Raw genomic sequence first — 21,486 nt, forward strand, 5'->3', positions numbered from 1 at the left:
AAAAAAAAAAAAAATTCAAACTCCTCCACCTTTTACCTTTTCCAGTGCCCTTTTTTTTTTTTTTTGGGGGGGGGGGGGGGGTGGGGGGGGCTGTCATGCACGTGACTACAAGGAAGGTGGAAAGTTTTGAGTTTTGTTTTAAAAAAAAACCATGAGAATTACCTTGTTTCTTTTCCCCATGCGATTTTCATGCAACTTTATTAGGAGGTGCAGACCCACGTGGGTAGTAAGGTGGGGAAGGGGGAGTTAGTGGGGTGGGTGGTAGTATGTGTAGGTTAAGTGTGTAGTTAGATAGTATAGGGTTAAGTATGGAATAGTTAGTATGTTAGTGGTTTAGTTTTATTGTTATGTAATTAATTTTAGCATTTTTTAATATTAGAGTTTTATAGTAGTTTTAGATTTTAGTTAGAATATTTGAATGTTAATATTATAGTTTTATAGTAGTTTTAGATTTTAGTTAGAATATTTTAATGTTAGTAGGGTCATGGGGTTAATTAGATTAGTTAGTATTTATTAGAATTTAGTTTTATTTTTGAAGTAAGTTAATTATTATGTGTTTTAAATATAAGTTGTTTTAATATAATTTAGTTTAGTTTTAGTTTAAGTGTAATTTAGTTAGTTTTATTTTTCTTAGGTAATTTAATAAATATGTTTTTATATATTAAGAAATTTTAAAGTATTTCTTAAATTATGGTTAGTAGAAGGGATTAATTTATTAGTTTATTTGTGAATTGAAGTGATTGTATTTTTTTAAAATGGTAAGGTAGTGTTATTATATTTTAAAATTTTTTTGATTGGAAAAGGTTATAAAATGAATGTTAGATATTTTATTTAGTTTTAATTAATTAGATAGATTAAATATGAAATGAGTTTAGTTTAGACTTTAAATATTAAGTAAATAATTGGATTAAACTAGAATGTTTTAATGTTTTGTTGACTTTATGGATGGAATATTTGAAAGTAAATGAAAAATATTTATATATATATTATTTTAAAATTAAAGTGAGTAATGAAAAAAAATGTCAAAATCAAGTTAATAATGAATGCTCAGATTTAACGATCTATTCATACTTATTGATTATAAACTTAAATAGAAATGTCACGACATTGTTAGGAGATCCCGTATCTATTTTTCATTATACCTATACTTTAACACATGAAACAAACATATTAATCTTAGTAGATTTAATTATTATTACTCTTTAAAAAAAAAAAATTACGTGTGTATTGCCCTTGTATTTTGGGCATGACAAATGTGGAGCTTAATCAGACTCAAAGGTTTATTCAGTGTAGATTTCTCCCCATATTATTTTTACAGGGCTTTGGGGGTAGCGTCCCCAAGATGGGATCAAGGGGTAGCACCCTAGGTGCGCTCTCTATCACAATGCAGGCGAGGTTAAGGGGCAATGCCCCCATAGGGGTTTTCAGGGATAGCACCTCCGAAGCCAAAAATGTCCTTATATTGTAATAGGCATCGGTTGCTTTTTTTGCTATTGGATAACTTATTCTAGCCCTAATTTTTTAATCGGCAATAGCTTGTATAAAAAGGCTTAGGGTTAGGGATTTCATAATCTAATGGTGATATTGTAGCTTCTTGCAGTGGTATTGAGTTGTAAGGGATTACAGATTGTAATCATTAGATAATAATAATATTGGACTTGTTGTTTGTGGATGTAGCCCAAGGATTGGGTGAACTGTGTTAAATCTTGGTGTCTTGTGTTCTCTTTTGTGTGATCTATTATTTTTCAATATTGGTTATATTTACATGTAACTATTATTTCTGTGTGAGGCTAATCCTAACAAGTGGTATCAGAGCTAGACGATCATCATTTTTTTAGCTCAGACTATCATCTTTCATTTTTTGCTAGATCGTCATTTTTTTTAATGATCCTCTGTAGGAAGCTCTCATAGTTGAGTGGGAGCTATAATAGATGAGGTTAAGCTAAAGGTGGAGAAGTTTAATGGGAATAACTTTAAGTTATGGAAGATGTAAATGGAAGACTATCTTTATGAGAAGCATTTATGGAAGCCATTGGAAGGAAAATTCAAGAAACAAGGAACTATGTTAGATGACGACTAGGAGATTTTAGATAGGGAGGCACTTGGAAGGATTCAACTATGCTTAGTACCATCGGTGACATTTAACATTACAAAAGAAAAGATGATGGAAGAGTTGATGCAAACCCTAGCAAAACTGTATGAAAAGCCCTCTTCTTTAAACAAGGTATTTCTCATGAAGTGTTTATTTAATATAAAAATGACAAAAGGTGGATTTATTGCAAACCATTGAAATGAGTTTAATACTGTACTAGTCAATTATCTTTTGTGGGTATTAATTTTGATGAAGAAATTAGGGCTCTCTTGAGTTTGTGTTCTTTGCCTAAAAGTTGGAATGGCTTGGTAATGGCTATCAATAATTTTATTTTTGGATCTAATACCATAAAATTTGATGATGTGATTTGTGTTATTCCGAGTGAGGAAACTCATAGGAAAAACTTATGTGGATCTACATCAGGAATTTCTTTGAATGCACAAAGCAAAAGCAGAATGACTGAGAGAGGAAATAATTTTGGAAATTGTGGGAAATCAAGAGGAAAGTCAAAGGGGAAGAGGTCTCAATCTAGAGGACTAAGAGATTGCTGGTACTCTACTAAGCTAGGGCATAAGAAGAAATATTGTTGGACTTAAAAGAACAATGAAGGAGATGAACTAGAAGGGAACAAAGTGGCAAACATGGTAAGTAAAAAATTTGAAGAGGAATGTTTTACTTCTATCTTTAGAAAGTGTTGATGATTCATGGGTTTTAGATTCTGGTGCTTCATTTCAAGCTACACCTCATAGAGGTTATTTTATTGATTATGTCCAAGTGGATTTTGGGCTTGTTTGTTTGTGGGATAATGAACCCTGTCAGATTGTTGGAAAGGGAAAAGTAAAGATTAAGTCGCAAAATGGGAATCGTTGGCTACTACATGAGGTTAAACATGTTCCAAGGCTGAGTAAGAATTTAATTTCAGCAGGGCAACTCAGTGATGAGGGTTGTGTAGTTACTTTTAATGATAAAAAGTACAAGTTTTCAAAAAGTTCCCTTGTAGTAGAAAAAGGTGTGAAAGTAGACACCTTATATCTTTGTACAGGTCATAATGTTCGTACAATTTTGATTATTTCAGAGAAAATGAATGTTCAGGAATAATTGCTATAGTTGAGCAAAGAGAACAAATAGTTGTCATAGATTCTAATACAACCCTATGGAACAAAATAATTGGGCACATGAGTGAGAAAGGTATGAAAGTACTTCATTCAAAACAAGTTTTACTAGGTCTAAAAATGTGTTGATATGGATTTTTGTGAAAGTTGTGTGTATGGAAAATAGAAGAGAGTGAGTTTTGTGAAGATTGGGAAGGAAAAGAGAAGTGAGAGATTAGAGCTTGTGCATACAAATGTATGGGGACCAAATCAAGTATCTTCCCTTGGTGGCTCTCATTATTATGTTACATTTATTGATGATGCAACTAAAAAAATATGGGTTTATTTCTTTAGATAGAAATATGATGTATTTCAAATTTTAAGAAATGAAAATGATAGGTTGAGAATGAGAATGGTAAAAAGATAAAATGTCTCAGATTTGAAAATGATGGTGAGTATTATAGTCATGAATTTGAAGATTATTTCTCTACTAATGGTATTTTTAGATAAAAAATTGTTCCAAGGACTCCAAAGGAAAATTGAGTGGCTGAACGCATGGACAAGACTATAATGGAGTGTGCAAGGAGCATGAAGTTACATGTTGGGTTTCCCTTAAACATGTGGGTGGAGGCTATCAATACTACTATATATTTGATTAATAGAGGTCCCTCTAGCCTTTGGGTTGTGGTATTCTAGAGTAAATATGGAGTGGTAAGAAGGTGAGCTATTCTTTTCTAAAAAGCTTTAGTTGTGAAGCATTTACTCATATAAATTCTGAAAAATAGAACCAAGTTGGAAGCTAAGTCAAAGAAATGTGTATTTTTTGGATATGACATTGAGAAAGTTTTGTACAAAGATATTTCGTAGCAACATGAGAAGAAAGAAGATGATTATGTAGTGTTTGATGATACTCCAAAAGATGATGTTCTAGTAATTCCTCTTGATCTGCAACAACTACAACAACAAATACCACCACACTAGTGAATTTTAGATGGTCAACAAGGCTAAGTAGACCTCTAGAAAGATTTTATCCCTCTTTATATTATATTTTACTTATTGATGTTGGTGAACTTGAATGTTATGATAAAGTTGTACAAGTGGATATACAGATCGAGTGGGAGTCTACAATGAAAGAAGAAATGAGCTCTTTGTTGAAAAATAAGACATGGGATTTATGCAAGTTGCCCATAGGTAAAAGAGCTTTATAGAATAAATGGGTTTACAAGTTGAAGAAGAGGATGGAGATAAGAAAATATTTAAAGCCAGGTTAGTTGTAAAAGGATTTGCATAGAAAAAGGGCATTGATTTTGATGAGATATTTTCTCTTGTTGTTAAAATGACTTCTATTTGCGCTGTTTTAAGTATTATGGCTACTATAGATTTTCATTTGGAGTAGCTTGATGTCAAAAAAACCTTCCTTCATGGTGATTTGGATGAAGAGATATATATGGCACAACCACAAGGATTTGTGGTCAAAGGTAAGGAGAACTTATTCTATAGGTTGAAGAAAAGTTTATATGGCTTGAAGTAAGCACCTCGATAGTGGTATCTAAAATTTGGTAGTTTTATGCATGAGAATGGATATAGTAGGTTTCATTTAGATCATTGTGTTTATTTTAAGAGGTTGGATGATGATAGCTACATTAGTTTATGTTTATATGTTGATGATATGCTTGTAGTTGGGTCTATCATGGATCATATTAAGGGGTTGAAATGCTAGTTAGCATATGCATTTGCTATGAAGGATTTGGGGGAAACAAAACAAATCATTGGTATGGAGATTTGTAGAGATAGGGAGAACAAGAAATTGACATTATGTTAGGCTCATTATATTGTGAAGGTGTTGCAATGTTTCTCTATGGAGAATGCTAAAGCTTTTACCACACCTTTACTTGGTCATTTGAAATTGACTAAGAAGATGTGTCCCAAGATACAAGAAGAGGAGAAAAAGATGTATAAGGTACCTTATGCTTTAGTTGTAAGAAGCTTGATGTATGCTATGGTATGTATGAGGCTAGATATTGCACATTTAGTGGGAGCTGTTAGCAGGTATATGAGTCATCTAGGAATTGAGCATTAGAATGTAATCAAATGGATTCATAGATATTTGAGAGGAACATCTAGTAAGTGTTTACATTTTGGGTGCTCTACTACTGATTTATAGGGCTATCTTGACTCAGATTTGGCATGGGATATTGGTACCAGGCAGAGTACTATAGGTTATCTATTTACTGTTGGTGGGGCAACAATAAATTGGGTTTCTAGGTTACAAAAAGTTAATGCTTAATCCACTACAGAGGTAGAGTACGTTGTTTCTATAGAGGCAACCAAGGAGATGATATGGCTTCAGTTCTTATTGGAAGAATTGGGATACCCTCAAAAGGATAATTATTTATTTATAGATAGTTAGAGTTCCATTCATCTTATAAATAATTCAACTCTTCATTCAAAGACAAAATACATATAGTTACGATACCATTTAGTTCATTCAATTCTGGAAGATGGACAGTTAAAGCTCAACAAGATACATATATATGATAATCCAACTAATATGTTTGCAAGGTAGTAACAAGGGAGAAGTTGAACTCCTCTTCAACTTTGGTTGGTCTTCTAGATTTAAAAAAATAAAAGTACAATAGAGTCCAAAGTGGTTTGATATTCTAGTAGGAGCTACAGGTTTAGTAGTGCTATGATCAGTCTCCAAGTGGGAGGTTATTGTTGTGGAATCTAACCAATCTCCAAGTGGAGGAATATTGTGATGTGGAGTCTAATAAGACTTGGAGGTTTATTCGACATGGATTTCTCTCCATATTATGTCTATGTGGGTTTGGGGGAAATGTCCCCAAGGTAGGGTCAAGGGGTAGTACCCCAGGTGCACTCCTTGTTGTAGTACAAGGTGGGGTCATGGGGCAACAACCCTATCGAGGTTTTGGGGGACAGCACCCCCGAAGCCAAAATTCCCTTATATTGTAAAAGGTGTTGGCTATTATTTTTCCTATTGGATGACTTATTCTATACCTAATTTTTTAATTGGCAAAAGCTTGTATAAAAAGGCTTAGGGTTAGGGATCTCATAATGTAATGGTGATATTGTAGCTTCTTGTGGTAGTATTGAGTTGTAAGGGATTATAGATTTTAATCATTGGATAATAAAAATATTGGAATTTCTATTGGTGGACATAGCCTAGGGATTGGGTGAACCACATTAAATATTGGTGTCTTGTGTTCTCTTTTGTGTGATCTATTATTTTCTTATGTTGGTTATATTTGCATGCAATTGTTATTTCTGAAAATGGGATACCATATATATTGATCTTATCATGGGGTTGCATATGTCATGATGATGACATGATTATATCATGGTGGCCGTGGACAAGTTGTCCAAGGTAGCACAATTTTCATCCATGAGGACATCCTATACAACTTCTTTTGTAGCATGTGTTTCCTTAGAAGACATTGTTCGATTGCATGGGATCTCTTGTTGGATTATTTTAGATAGAAATCTAGTGTTTACTTCAACATTGTGGACATCTCTCCAGCATGCTTTGGGCATGCAACTCAATTTTAGTTTGGCTTATCATCTGTAGGATGTTAGTCAAACCACTTTTTCACTTTTATGTTCCATTGGGATGCATGCTCACATCCATTCTTCTAAGCTTTATTTGGTTCAGTGTTATTTTTGCTTATGTTCTTATCTAACCCTTATTTTATGATCTTTGTGATGGTTGTTTGCCACACATAAGCATGTGTGCATGCATTTGTTAGGTGACTTGTGAGACCCAAACTCCTAGTTGTATTTCAGTGGAATTATGTTCATTTGGGGTTAGGTTGGGAATATGCATGCCTACAGGTACTCATTGTTGGATGAGTATGGGTATGATAGGTTAAAAACATCGAAGGGGTTCTACCACAACCTTGGTGACTATTTATCAGGTTGGTGTGAAGAAGGCTTAATTAAGTGATAACTAAATTAATTAATGGGTAATGAATATAAGATAATAAAAAGTAAAGTGAGCACCTGATTTAGTTTAAGGACACTTGATATGTGAGAACCTAGTGTTAGTCCAAGGACACAGTTCTTGCACCTTCCATTGGGGAGTTGATGTTGCATGATACTAGCTTGGGCTACCTGATGCCAAGTGATTTATCCTCCAATGAATCCCTACATAGTTGACCCATTGAGTGTCTCACTGGGACTTGTTCTACTTGCATTGTCTCATGATCTTGGTTATAATTCTCTTTACTATCTGGCATGAGTGTTACCCATAGGCTTTTATTTTATGTGTGTTTGTGATTGGATCATTACCTCCATTAGCATGGTAGGAGTGAACCTATGGGTTTCATGTACTTGGGAGGCATAGCTACCTATACCACTACTAGGGACTGATGTACATAGATGGTTTATTTCCAATTTTGATAGATTCTTGATGTTCACTTGGTATATTTAGGATTCTAGAGTATGCTTCTTGTTATTTATGCTTTCATTGGAATGCTTGGATATCACGTTTAGATGATGTTAGTTTATTTGACACATTCCTATATTATGATGTTTAGCATATGCTTAGATGTTGTGATTCACTTAGTTGGAATATCTATTGCTTTACTAGATTATCATGTTATATTTCCTTCCTTGTATGATGTTGTTACATTTTATTAGTGACAACCTCATAAGACAACTCCAACTATCTATTTGGAAATTTTAGATGTTATGCATAGGGGATGGCTAGGGCCTTCAAGGTCTCATGATACTATTATAGTTGGGAGGGACCATATAAGAGTTTAGTTATTTTTGTATATTGCAATGTTTATTTTAGTACATTTCCTTATACAAATTTGTTTTAGATGGTTGGTTTCTTTTTCATCTTGCTTCTCTTATGTTCAAGTGTCCAAGCCTCAATTTTTTGATCTAGTACTCCCCACTGTGGAGGAATTGTTTTTCCTACTTTTTCGTCTTTCATTTTTCCTCTTTGTTGTTATACTTCCTTGCATCAGACAAGTGCTTTCTCATTCAAGAATGTGTTCTCTCGTGCCAGAAGGAATTCTCTCATGTGAAGCACTACGGAGCCTCATGCAAGATTGTAGTCTCTCCCATGTGAGACTTGGCACTTCCTCACACAGATGTGGGCATTCTTTCTTGCAAACCTCCACAATAGAGTAGAGAGAATTGCTAGTTGTTCTAAAGCATTTCCTCATGTGAGAGGGTAGTTTCTTACACAACGTATCATACTTCCTTGTGCGAGACTATGGTTGCCTTTCCTCGTACGAAAAATAAGGGGTATCTTCACTATTTTTTGAGGAATGTATTTTGGTGTTTGGGTACCCTTTAGGTTTGCTTGTTTGTGTAGGCTTTGATAGAGAAAAGATTTTATGTTCTATTGTCATCTTTGGTTGTTATCTTTTAGTTTGAGTGTGTCAGTTGGTAGTGACACTTAGAGATTCATTGGTTGCTGAGATTTTTGGTTAAGTCTTCCATTGCGATGTTTGTTAGCCTTGTATGTTGATTGTTGTGTGCATCCATACTTGTATTCAAAAAAATATCTTGGCTTTTATTTATCCTTGTTCCAAGGATCTCCAGGTGGGGTATTACATGTATGTTCTCTTTTGTGCTAAAAAACTATCAAACTGTCCATTTGAGTAATGTAATACCCATTAAGATTATCTAATTGATGATTTCTTATCCAAGTGTGGCTAATGGTTTTGGATTTTGGGTTTTAACACTTATATATGATTATTGTAAATATTTTATTTGTAATGTCTATCTAGCTATGGATGGTATCAAAATATTATCAGTATTTGAGCAATCATTTCATATTGTATGGATATGTGAGAAACTAATTTGAATATTTTTTCTTGATTTATAGAATGAAACAATCAAGACTATGCTTGGGAAATACTATCAGGAGCCTAAGAAATTTAGTCCTTTCCCATTTCATTTGATGAAGACATCAGACATCAAACATTGTATTGTCTCCCATAAGTTTCTCCATTGTGAAAGATTGCATCACTAATTTATACAAACAATTTTCCTTCTGGAAACTACTTTTGATTATTGCCATAGAATTTTGAGGATACCACAAACTTTTTTATTTGATAAACATTATCATTTGTTTTTTTTGAGAATATACCAATATAAATCCAATGATTAAAGGTAGTAAATTTTTACAATGTCATTTTCTTGACTATATATAGAAAATGTATATGTCCTCTATAAATAGAAAATATAGCACGAATCATCCATAGGTATATAAGAAATACTCACGTTAATTTATTACAAAAACATGAACTTAAATAGGTTGATATTTTATAGTAAGAAAATGCAATTTAATATTTTCAAGAAGATATGTCCACCTAATGATAATGATAGATTATGATCATGATGGTTCCCATATCAAGGGATTTATTATCAACTTCATACACTATACCAAATCATCTTTGCTCAAAGCTCCTTCATTTCTTGTGGAATTTACCACTCCTACTCTAACGACAACACAGAAGAAATAAATGCATTTTTCTTTTACACCCTTCTTGAGTACAAATCTTGGAGAGAGTCACTAAGTGGATCATGATCAAGTTGGACCATAAAGTACTATAAAGGTTTGGGTACCAGTACATGTGAACATGGAAAGGAGTATTTTAGTAATCTAGAAAAGCACAAGATAGATTTTGTATGGATTAATGAGAATGATGTAGATGCGATTGGACTAACCTTCAGCAAGAAGAATATTGGGCACATAAAAAAATGGTTTATATAATTTGATGCTAGGACATATTTGGACTAGAGTAAAAATATAATCTCTTATAAGGATTTTTTGAACAAGGAGTTCATCCTATTTTCGAGGGCTCATTTGCAAAGAACTATTACATTATTGCTTGATGGCTTGAAGCTAGGGAAAATAAAATTTTGTATTGTTATTTTAAGGGTGCAAAAAATCAAACAAGAAAAGGTTGGCCAAATATCCTGATATCTCGTAGAGAATTATTCTTACCATCATGGCGAGGAGATCCTCACAAGCACAATTATTGGAATATAAGAAGAATTTGTTGCAAGTAATAACATCAAACTTATTCTTTCATTTGGTCAATTTGGAATTAGGAATGCAGGTGATAAGGATGTTGCATGTCCTCAATATGTGTATACATGCTTTTCACCTATAACATGCTTATTTTTTCCCAAAAGAAGATGATCTTCTCATGGATTATTTAGAAGAAATGGCCAATCTATTGAGCTATCATGTTAATTTTGCAATCAAAATAATGCTGCTAGTGAATAGAAATGATGTAATTAGAACACATTGGAGTAATTTTGTGCCAAATTATAATCCAAAAGATATTGTTGCAAATGTAAGACACTTTCTTAATGATGAACCAATGCAACCAATAGAGCTTTGGTACAAGGATTTTAAGGGAAAGATTGAATAGAAAACTATAAAGGAGAATGGAATGACCTATATAATGAGTGGTATTATAAACCAGATTCACAACACCATATTGAGGATAACTAAATTGCATGTTTACAGGGGACTAATGATTACAAGAGATTTTTGACAAGTATGATTGCCAATAAAGATAAAGATCCATTCATACTAGAACTTGATAATCACATTAAAAATACAATAGTTAATTTGAGGTAACATTATTAGAAGAGAAGATGAAAAATTCAATTTAAGAGGTTCTATCAAAGATATTTAAGCTAACCACTATTATTAGTGCCAAAAAAATGCATATCTTTGATGCAAAGGGTGTCAGAAAAAAATATGAGACTCTAGAGAAAATATTCAAGTGCTTTTATTAGATTTGATTGTAGCTTTATGTAAAGAGAAAGAAAGTTCTATTGGATAATCACCACATTGATTTAATTAAGTTGGATAAAAAATTTAAGTTCATTATGGGAGTTGTAAATGAAAAAATTATATTCAACAAAAGGAAATGTATAGAACTACTACTTGAGTTAAGGAACAAGGGGTTTACTATGTTTCCCAAAAAGACAAAATTTATTGAGGCAAAAATTGTTGGAGCATTTCTAGATGGATAAATCTTGAAGAATGGATCTATTCTACTAAGTGTTACATTGACTGAAGTGCCCAACACTTCATCTTCCAAACAACAAGGTCCTCCATCATAGGGTTTGACCAAGCAACAACAAGGTATTCTAGTTGTTATTGTTGTTTCTAGATTTGTTTCTAGTCCATCAATTTCTACAATTGTTTCTATTCCAAATGTATCCATAGCTAGTAAAATGATAGTTGAGAACCAATATCAACCAAGTACTAAAGTCTCAGAGAAGGGTAAACAAATTGTTTCTACCATTCTGAAAGAAAAGGGTAAAGAAGAAGCTGAAGCAATTGATTTGGATGAGGATATAGTTATGCCAAATTTGAATTAATATCTCTACCCTCACCCCTGATCAAATGGATACCATGGGTGAACTATTGAAGAAGAGATCTAAGAAAAAAATGCTTGGAGATGAAAAGGAGAAAGAAAATCAAGTTCTTGAAGACATAAAGAGCATATTTATTGATGCTCTAAGTATTGAGGTCAATGGAAAATAACCCATTCTAGATTAGTTAGCACAAATTGTTCAAAAATGAAATTAAGACTTGAATGTATAGGATAAAATACTACAAAGAGAACAAAGTCAATTTAAGAATAGAGTGTTGGAACAAGTTGCACAAAGAATTGAAATAGCTCAAGTAGAATTAGCAACTATTCTTGGTTCACTTGAAACTTTTGTTAATAATGTTTTTTCATTATTTTTTAAGTTAAGTGACATGTCTATCTTTAAAAAGGAGATCAAGGATACGTTGTCCAAGATAGATGAAGATATGAAGGCAAGTGAACACTAGTTGTCACCTGACCCAAGTCATAGTTCTGCACATTACACAAAGATCAAATATCTGACACATTTGTAAGCAAAATTATTGAAGGAAGAAGCCAAGATCAGTGCCACACTTGCATAAATCTAGGGCATGATTCTTCCAAACATGGATGCATTGCAAAAAGACATTTCACATGCAAAGACACTCATCCATGATAAAAAAAATTCCATACTTGATCACATGATGGAATTATCGATAGAAGTTCAGATTGCATTGCATATAATTAAGTTACTATAGGAGAATTGGGAAAAGACAATGGTACTTATTCTGAAGGTACATTCTAATTTCTTGTTACATTCTTGTATTAACATATATACATATACATACATACATATATACATATATATATATATATATATATATATATATATATATATATACATATATATATATATATGTATATATATATATATACATACATATATATATATATACATATATATATGTATATATATATATACATATATATATTTATATATATATATACATATATATATGTATATATATATATACATATATATATATGTATATATATATACATATATATGTATATATCTCTGTGTGTGTGTGTGTGTGTATTATACACCTTTTGCATTTATGTCAAAAAGGGAGAGAAGTAATATAGAAAAGGGAGAGAAGTAATATGGAAAAGGAGAGAAGTAATATGTAAAGGAGGAGAAGTATAACATACTTCAGATATATGTATATAAGAGAGATATCTAAATGGAGGAGTAATATAGTATTATGTAGATACTTGTACAGATAAGCCAAAAATATCTCTACAAAAACAATTTTGAAAATTAAGAAAAACATAGTATGTTATCGAGCTATAGCTTTAGGAAGTCAAACTGAGTTGAAGACATAGAATAATGGTAAAGGAAGTTTTTGACTTATAATTTCAAAGTTCATATTTTTTGATTTGATAAGTGTTTTTGTCACTAATTCCAAAGGGGGAGATTGTTGACATTAAGGTCAATTTTCCTATTAGTGACTCAAAACTTAGTGAATTGGCTACATTTCTATTGAGCTCTATAGTTTCTACTGAGCCTATCATTTAGTTTTTAGTGTTAACAAAGTGATTTAGTTGTTCTTGAGCCAAGTAGTCAGAATATAGTGTCTACTGAGCACTTGAGTTATTTTGCAGTGTTTTTAGAGCTACATAGTGTTTACCAAGTGTAGCAGAGGCTACCGAGCTATTTAGTGGAAGAGAGGAAGATCAAAGCGTTAATCGAGCTATGATATGTTAACCAAGTTATACTATATATACCAAGCTCATCGTGTTAACAATATAGATCTAGTGTTGATCAAGTGATTCAACAACTACTAAATTTTTTAGTGTTTAATGAGTCACACATTGTTGACTGAGTTCAAGCTACTTGGCAATGATTAGAATGGACCAAGCTTCAAAATCAACTAAGTGCCAAAGATTTCCAAGCATTGAGAGTATTTTTTGTGTATCATAACATCACCAATTTTGTCTTTAGAACCCAAGTTACAATAGTTGGGCCAACTTTGTGAATTATGATGAAAGTACTATAGCTGATTTTAGTAAGTTGTGATTTGGATTGGTATATATGTAATGCATTAAACTATATCCGAGTATGAATGTGAAGAGGAATATGATGAGTAGGAGTGTGCATTAAAGAAGGCTACAAGAAATGTAAGGGACAAAAATATATATATCTATCACAGTCAGGTGATCATTATAATATAAGAATTCTCAATTAGAAAATCAAAGTTGCAATTAGAGATCAGCCACTGGTTCATCCTAATAGGTGCACCAGTCAAATCCTTTAACAGGGTAGACTTAATAGTATTTTTCTAAATCTCCTAACTGAGCACATACTTCATTTTATGTTTCTAAATCCTTTAACAAGGTGGACCTCATAGTCCTTATTGATCCTAATAGGGTAGATCACTAGAAATGATCAATTGTAAGCCTTAATAGGTTAATTTTATACTATAGTACTCAAACTTGTGGGTATCATTCTCACCTTAGTTTTACTTTCTAATTGGAAGGTTTCTCAGTCACCATATCTTGTGTCAAAGTGTTATGAATATATTATTTCTTTCATTCTTTCATGCATACTATTACCAAGTTTTAATACCTGCATTTTTAACTTCAAATTTGATCCCATGGAACAATCTCCAATGATTTTTATTGTTAATGATGCTATGGTAATTTACAAATTGTAAAGAAGGCAACGTTTTGAAGTTATGTTGAACTTGAACTTTGAGCCTCAAAGTTCAAAGGTTCAAGATTCACTAGTTTTGATGTTCAAGTTCAAATTTCAAAGTTCAAAGTTGAGTTCATTGATCCAGAGTTCAAGTTCAAGTTTGCAAAGTCAAAGTTCAAGCTTCAAGTTTAGAGGTCCACCATGTCATGTTATAAATGTATATTCATTGGTTCAAACTTCAAGGTTCAAAGGTTTAGATGCATGATTCAGAGTTCATGCTCATAGGATCAAAATGACAGTTTCAGATTTTTAAAGTGCAAAGTTGAAAGGAACCATTCAAAGGAATTGATTCAAGATTCAAAAGGCTCTACCTTGACTCTTCCACTTGAATGTTAGCTATTTGGGGTATTATGTCATGTTCTATTAGTAAATAGAAACTTGACACTATGTTGATAAAATGCATATATGTTGGAAGTATCATTGATGGTTTCAATAGTTTTTCTCACTATTTATCCAAAACATTTTATGGATGTATCACATTAGCATTCTTTCAGCCCATATAAAGTGCATATTAAGTATAAGAAATATCACAAAAATCATAAATCAAGTCCATTAGATTACATAATAGAGAAATTGGACTCATGACAACCAAAATATGTCTTTAAAGAGGCCTACATGAAAGATTTTAGAGGATGTGAAAGCGCTTGGAAACTACATTCTACTAATTCTTATTTTATAATAGTCATATGGACCCACATTTAGTAGCTCATATCTTTTGATGTGATAAATATGTTTCCAATTGCTTTGGTAAGAATGAAAAAAATTAAGTTTGAAAAAACATATCTAAAAGTGAGCTTTATCCAATGGTGGAAGAAAACAATATGTCCCTCGAAACATGACCCATTTTTACTAGCAACAATATTTATTTTTTTGTCCATCCAACAAGGAAATATTTTGATTTTAATTTAACAAATTTAAATGTCGATTGTTAAAATATAATTTGAATATTTTAATATATATCAATATTAGCTTTAAAGTTAATATGTATATTTGATTCTAAGAACATGAAGAGGAAAGAGAAAATATAATTCCAAGATTCAATTATGAAGAGAAAAACTAAGAATTCACAAGGATGACTATTTATTGATATATTTTCAAGAATAATGTTCTCCTTTTTTTCAGAAGTTGTGTGGCTTCCAGAGAAAGGGAAAGGGCATTGCATTTCATTTTCATTTTCATTTGGAGTTGAGAGTTTTGGTTTTGGTAATAGAATCAAGAGAGGTTGTGAGCAAATAAAATTGGAGTATTCTTATTTTTTGTGTTCAAGATAAAGAGAAGTTTTATTATGAATCGTAGCATTTCGTTATCACTTTTATATTTATAATCAATTGTAGTATTGTTGTATTTAGTTTTGAACATTATCTTGAATCTTGTATTAACTATTGGGTAGGTTGAATATTGTAGTATTTTTAGACATTCCTACTATGGAAATTGGGATTATTTAACCCTCATTTTCATTTCAGTTTCACTACATTTGCATAAGTAGCATTCATATTGCATTGCCAATGCTAGGTATTCATAGGAAATGTGAATTCTTGGAGTTGGTTGTGTCTATAACTGAATTTATTTCCCAAGTTGGTTCTATGTAGGGTTGGCTTTGTTTCCCTCTTCTATTCTCAGGTTAAGAATGTACCCAGTCAGTTTAGAAATAAAACAAAATTCATTGAATAACATTCATAAGAGAGTTGTACCTTTCAATTTAGAGGAAATCTATTAACCTAGTGATAGATTATCCAACTGTTGGTATCAATTTTTTTCTCATAGATTTGGGCATTTAAGAGTTAAATTGAAAAGAATAATTTGTTTACTAACAAATTCTTGGTTACTCCGCTGGGGATCGAAAACAAGATTTAGTGCTTGCCTTTTGGTTTCTTGGTCTTTATTTTATCTCTGTGTATAGGAGATTGGTGACTTTGTATAATGACCATGCCTAAAAGAAGGGTCTTAAAGAAGAAAAGACCCAACCCTACCATCTTGGACATAAACGAAATCAAGGACAAAGTGCTACAAGATTTCTAGAAGCACTACAAAGAGAGTATTTCCCATGCTATGAAAACCAATCTTAGCATTGAAGATGATCGTAATTCTACCCTATTATGGAGGAACTTGTGTCACAGGTTCCATAAGATGAAATATCTAGAAGAATCTAAGAAAAGAGTACAACTACTTCAAAAAGAGCTAGAAATGGATGATATTGAAGCCCCCGTTATTCAAGTCTCATCCCTCTCATATAACTACTATGTTATGAATGATAAAGAGGTCCAACAAGAAATATCTAAACCTCACAAAGAACAAGCATTGGTGAATCCAAATCAACAAGGTTTTGAATGCATAAGTGGAGGAAATCTTCATGATTCCATTCCTCTTTCTAAGGATAAAAATGCTGGTATTTCTTCTTCCGCTCACCAACTCAAGAAACGAATATTTTTAGGCATTCATGCAATATGAAAATATTATTCCTTTGAATTCCATAAGTTTAATAGAAAAATAAAAGGATGATATGTATGTAGTATTGTGTGATGGAAAGAATCTTGAACATGCTCAAGTATCCACAATTTATTTAGGTGGTGGTTCTTTGAATGAAGATGAGATTATCAATGGGTTATTATTAGCAATCAAGAAAGAAGATTCTAAAGGTAAATGCTTAGATAATAATGATGCAACATGCATGGTTAAGGAAATTTGAAGTCTAGATGCAACAACAAGAAAGATAGAGGAATTATGCATAGAATTAAAGGATAAGGTTACCTAGAGCAAGCCTAATCTGTTATACTAACCAATAGAATCTTATGAGCACATAGATAACCCTCTATTCCAACTATCTCCTTTGGAGGAGAAAGATTTTTCTTTTTCTCTTGGGATAAAAAACACTGAGCCAAATAGCATGCAAGGAGGATTTCCAAAATCTAGCAACCAAAAGTGATTATGATTCTTTGAATGAGGGAGAAATTATTGAAGAGCTCCTATCCTTGATCTAGTATGAAGACTCTAGAGGTAAAAGTTTAAATGCTAATTTGATTAATATATTTTGTTGGGATGAAATATTTTTTGAAGTAGCAGCAGAAAAATCTGATGAAGTTTACTTATTTCATGCTAATCTGATGCTAGATGAAGTATTTCCTCATTCTGAGTATGTTGTTAATGCGAGAAGTCTTTTGAAAGGTTAAGTTTTTAGGGATGCTAACAATATAGATGAAATGAGTTTCTTTGAGAAGACTTTTGAGCCTAAATGTTTTCAGCCACTAATTGAAGATGGTCTTGAGAATTCTATATCAAAGACTCAAGTAAAGGAAAAAGTCTATGATGAGCTATGGTCATTTGGAGTTGAGCATTGGCTTACGAGGCTCTTCCAAACATTTTGCTCAGCTTGTAGCAATAAGGAGGTCATCATGTCGAGGTTACACCAAGCTATCTCATTTGGGAGTTTCACATTGTTTTGAAAGGGATCATTCTTCTCTCAACTACTATATGGTTTTGTGTAAGTTTTTCCCCAGCTTTGGTTCTTGTGGTGAGTTCTTCTCACCTATATATTCTTTTAAATAGCTTGTTTCTCTCTGAGTTTTTGGTGGTGTTTAGTTTTTCTTTCTTTGTTGTTTTGGTTTCAATTTGTTGCTTTTATGGTGTTGTAGTTTGGGCATTTGGTTTTCCCCATCTCCCTATTTTTTCCCCTTTGCAAATTGTCCCTTTGATCTCTATTTTTTTTCATTTCTCTATTGTCCAATGGATATGACACTAGTTTTTACCAGAGATTACTTAATTCTATATGTCCCTTGTGACTAAGATCACCAGTCAAAGCCTACTGTTAGCAGGTTTTAATAACCACATTTTAAACTTTAAAGAAGGAAATATTCTGAAGTTATGTTGAACTTGAACTTGAACCTTGAAGTTTAGATGTTCAAGATTCACCAGCTTTGAGGTTCAAGTTCAAAGTTCACAATTGAGTTCATTGATCTAGAGTTCAAGTTCAAGTTTGCAAAGTCAAAGTTCAAGATTGAAGTTTAGAGGTCCACCTTTCCATGTTTAAAATATAGATTCATTGGTTCAAACATCAAGGTTTGAAGATTTAGATGCATGATTTAGAGTTCAAGCTCATAGGAACAAAATGGCAGTTTCAAATTCTCAACGTGCAAAGTTCAAAGGAACTATTCAAAGGAATTGATTCAGGATTCAAAATGCTCTATCTCAGATCTTCCACTTGAATATTAGCTATTGAAGGTATTATGAAATGTTCTATTAGTAAATAGAAACTTGATACTATGCTGATAAAATGCATATATGTTGGAAGTATCATTCGTGGTTTGATCAGTATTACTGACTACTTCTCCAAAACATTTTTTGGATGTATCACATCAACATTCTTTGAACCCATTTAAAATGCATGTTAAATATAAGAAATATCACAACAATCATAAATCTAGTCCAATAGATTAAATAGCAGAGAATTTGGACACATGACAACCAAAATATATGTCTTTAAAGAGGCCTACATGGAAGATTGTAGAGGATGTGAAAGTGGCTAGAAACTACATTTTGCTAATTCTGATTTTATAACAATCATATAGACCCACATTCAGTAGATCAAATATTTTGATTTAGTAATTATTTTTCTGATTGGTTTGATTAGAATGTAGAAAATTAGGTTTGGAAAAAAACATATCCAAAAATGAGCTTGACAATATGCCCCATGAAACATGACCTATTTTTACTGGCAACAATATATATTTTTTGTCCACCTAGCAAAGTAAAGATTTTGATTTTGATTTAACATATTTAATATTTCATTTTAAAAATATAATTTAAATTTGTTAAGATATATCATTGTTAACTTTAAAGTTAATAAGTATATCAAATTATAAGAACATGAAGAGGAAAGAGAAAGTATAATTCCAAGATTGAGTTATAAAGAGAAAACCTAAAAAGTCACAGGGATGATTATTTATTGATATATTTTGAAGAAGAAAGATTCCCTTTTTCAAAATTCCTATGGTTCCTAGAGAAAAGGGAAGGGCTTTTCATTTCATTTTCATTTTCATTTGGAGTTGAGATTTCTGGTTTTGGTAATAGACTCAACTGAGGTGAGCAAATAAAATTAGAGTATTCTTATTTATTGTGTTCAAGACAAAGAGAGGTTGTCTTTTGAATCGTAGCATTTGGTTATCACTTTTCTCTTTATAATCAATTTTAGTATTGTTGTATTCAATTTTGAACATTATCTTGCATCTTGTATTAAGTACTGGATAGGCTAAGGATCGTAGTATTTCCAGGCATTCCTATTATGGAAATTGGGATTATTTAACCCTATTTTTCATTTTACTTTCACTACATTTACATAAGTAGCATTCATATTGCATTACCAATGTTGGGGAGTCATAGGAAATGTGAATTATTAGAGTTGGTTTGGTTTAGAACTAAATTTACTGCCCAAATTAGTTCTATCTAGGGCTGACTTGGCTTCCCTCTTTTGTTCTTACATTAAGAACGTACCTAGTTAGTTCAGGAATAAAATGAAATTCATTGAATATCATTCATAAGGGAGTTGTACCTTTCAATTCAGAGGAAATCTATTAACCTAGTGATAGATTATCCAATTATTGGTATCAAATTGTTTCTCACGGATTTGGGCATTTGAGAGTTAAATTGAAAAGAAGAATCCATTTAATAACACATATAATTAGATCCAAATATTATATTAAGGATTAATTGGTGAAGTAAGATAATGTTTTATTGGTTCTTGATTCACCTCTCCCCTCTTAGTAACCTTGCCTACCTTATATTTACAATAGCATTAACAACATGAAATTATTCATTTCAATCATGATTTTAATCTAACAAGGAATAATTGATGAAGTAAGATAATGTTTTATTGGTTCCTGGTTCAACTCTCCCCTCTTAGTAACCTTGCCTACCTTATATTTACAACAACATTAACAACATGAAATTATTCGTTTCAATCATGATTTTAATCTAAGTAACAATGTTTGAGTTTTATTTTAGAAATCATAAAATTTGGTTGAAATTTAAGGTTATTTTATAATTTAACTAAATACTTGTGTGATAATGCCTTACTTGAATACTTGTGTATTAATGAGTACATACTACGATACTAAAGGTAAGAGTTGTCTATTAAGAATATTCTCTTGAGCATATTTTTTGTCCACAACAAGACACTCTTGGATGCACTTAGTGGGATTCTTTAGTTTTCTATTCTTGATAATAAATACCATAGTAAAGATTCTTCAAATTTTTAGTGATTTTTCTTTTCCTACCTTGCCTCATATACCTAAAAGAGATAATTTGTACAAATTACAGTTGGAGATTATGTCATGCTTTGCACCTTTTCCCATAATAAGGAATTCCAAAGATTATAAGAAGAATTAAAGTAAGCTTTTACTTCCATAGCATCACTTTCATCCTTATCCCATTGGCACCTACTCAAGGTGCTTGCAAATTTCTTTCCAGTGAGGACATCATATGCCAATCAAACTGAGAAAAGTATTATAAAAAAGATGAAATATGAATTTGCAAGGATGATTTATTCATATTACAACAACCAATAACTCGATGGCCTTTTTTTGTGTTCCTTGTAGGCGAGATGTTATGTCTTCTTGCAAGTAGCACACGCCATGTGTTTTCATTCCATTCAGAATTACTACCCTATATCATTTTATGAGTTTATTATGTTTGAATTACTATATTAATAGCTACTTCTTTTTATCCTCTAGTGTATTATTCATTTGTGTATAATCCTTTCTTCAGGAATATATATTTCTCTATCATTACTTTGATGGGATTAGCTATGACACTTGTATCTTTAGTGTTAGTTTTTCAAAGTCTTGAATTTTTAACGTTAGGGTATCATTATTTTTTAGCATGGGAGTATCTGACATTGCACCTATTCTTCATAAGATAATACTTTATTAGGATGAGCCTGCAACTCTCTATAATACTACATATAAAGTTTCCATGGGTATTTTCTATGGCCTAAGTGCATAAGTGTATGCATTGAGAATTCTTGAGAAATATGAGCCAGGAAATTCGGTAGTAATGGTAATATATACGAACTCTTTCATGTACTTGTAGTTATAGTTTCCTACACACACTACATAGAAAAACTTCTATATCTTCAATGAAGGGATGCAAATGGGTGTTAAATATTTTCTTACGCATTATTGTTAAAATTTGTATTATATT

The 21,486-nt window shown here is 31.9% G+C and overlaps 2 pseudogenes; both read left to right on the top strand.

The window, feature by feature from the left end:
* LOC149578163 (DNA topoisomerase 2 pseudogene) overlaps positions 1-11,214 on the top strand; it is a 98,176-nt pseudogene extending 86,962 nt beyond the window's left edge.
* An 8,923-nt stretch (positions 11,215-20,137) lies between these two features.
* LOC149578164 (heptahelical transmembrane protein ADIPOR3 pseudogene) lies at positions 20,138-21,446 on the top strand (annotated as a pseudogene).
* The last annotated feature ends 40 nt before the right edge of the window (positions 21,447-21,486 follow it).

Source organism: Cupressus sempervirens, chromosome 1 (genome assembly GCF_028749045.1).
Source record: "Cupressus sempervirens isolate cs-2001-9-10 chromosome 1, ASM2874904v1, whole genome shotgun sequence".
Taxonomy (NCBI): Eukaryota; Viridiplantae; Streptophyta; class Pinopsida; order Cupressales; family Cupressaceae; genus Cupressus; species Cupressus sempervirens.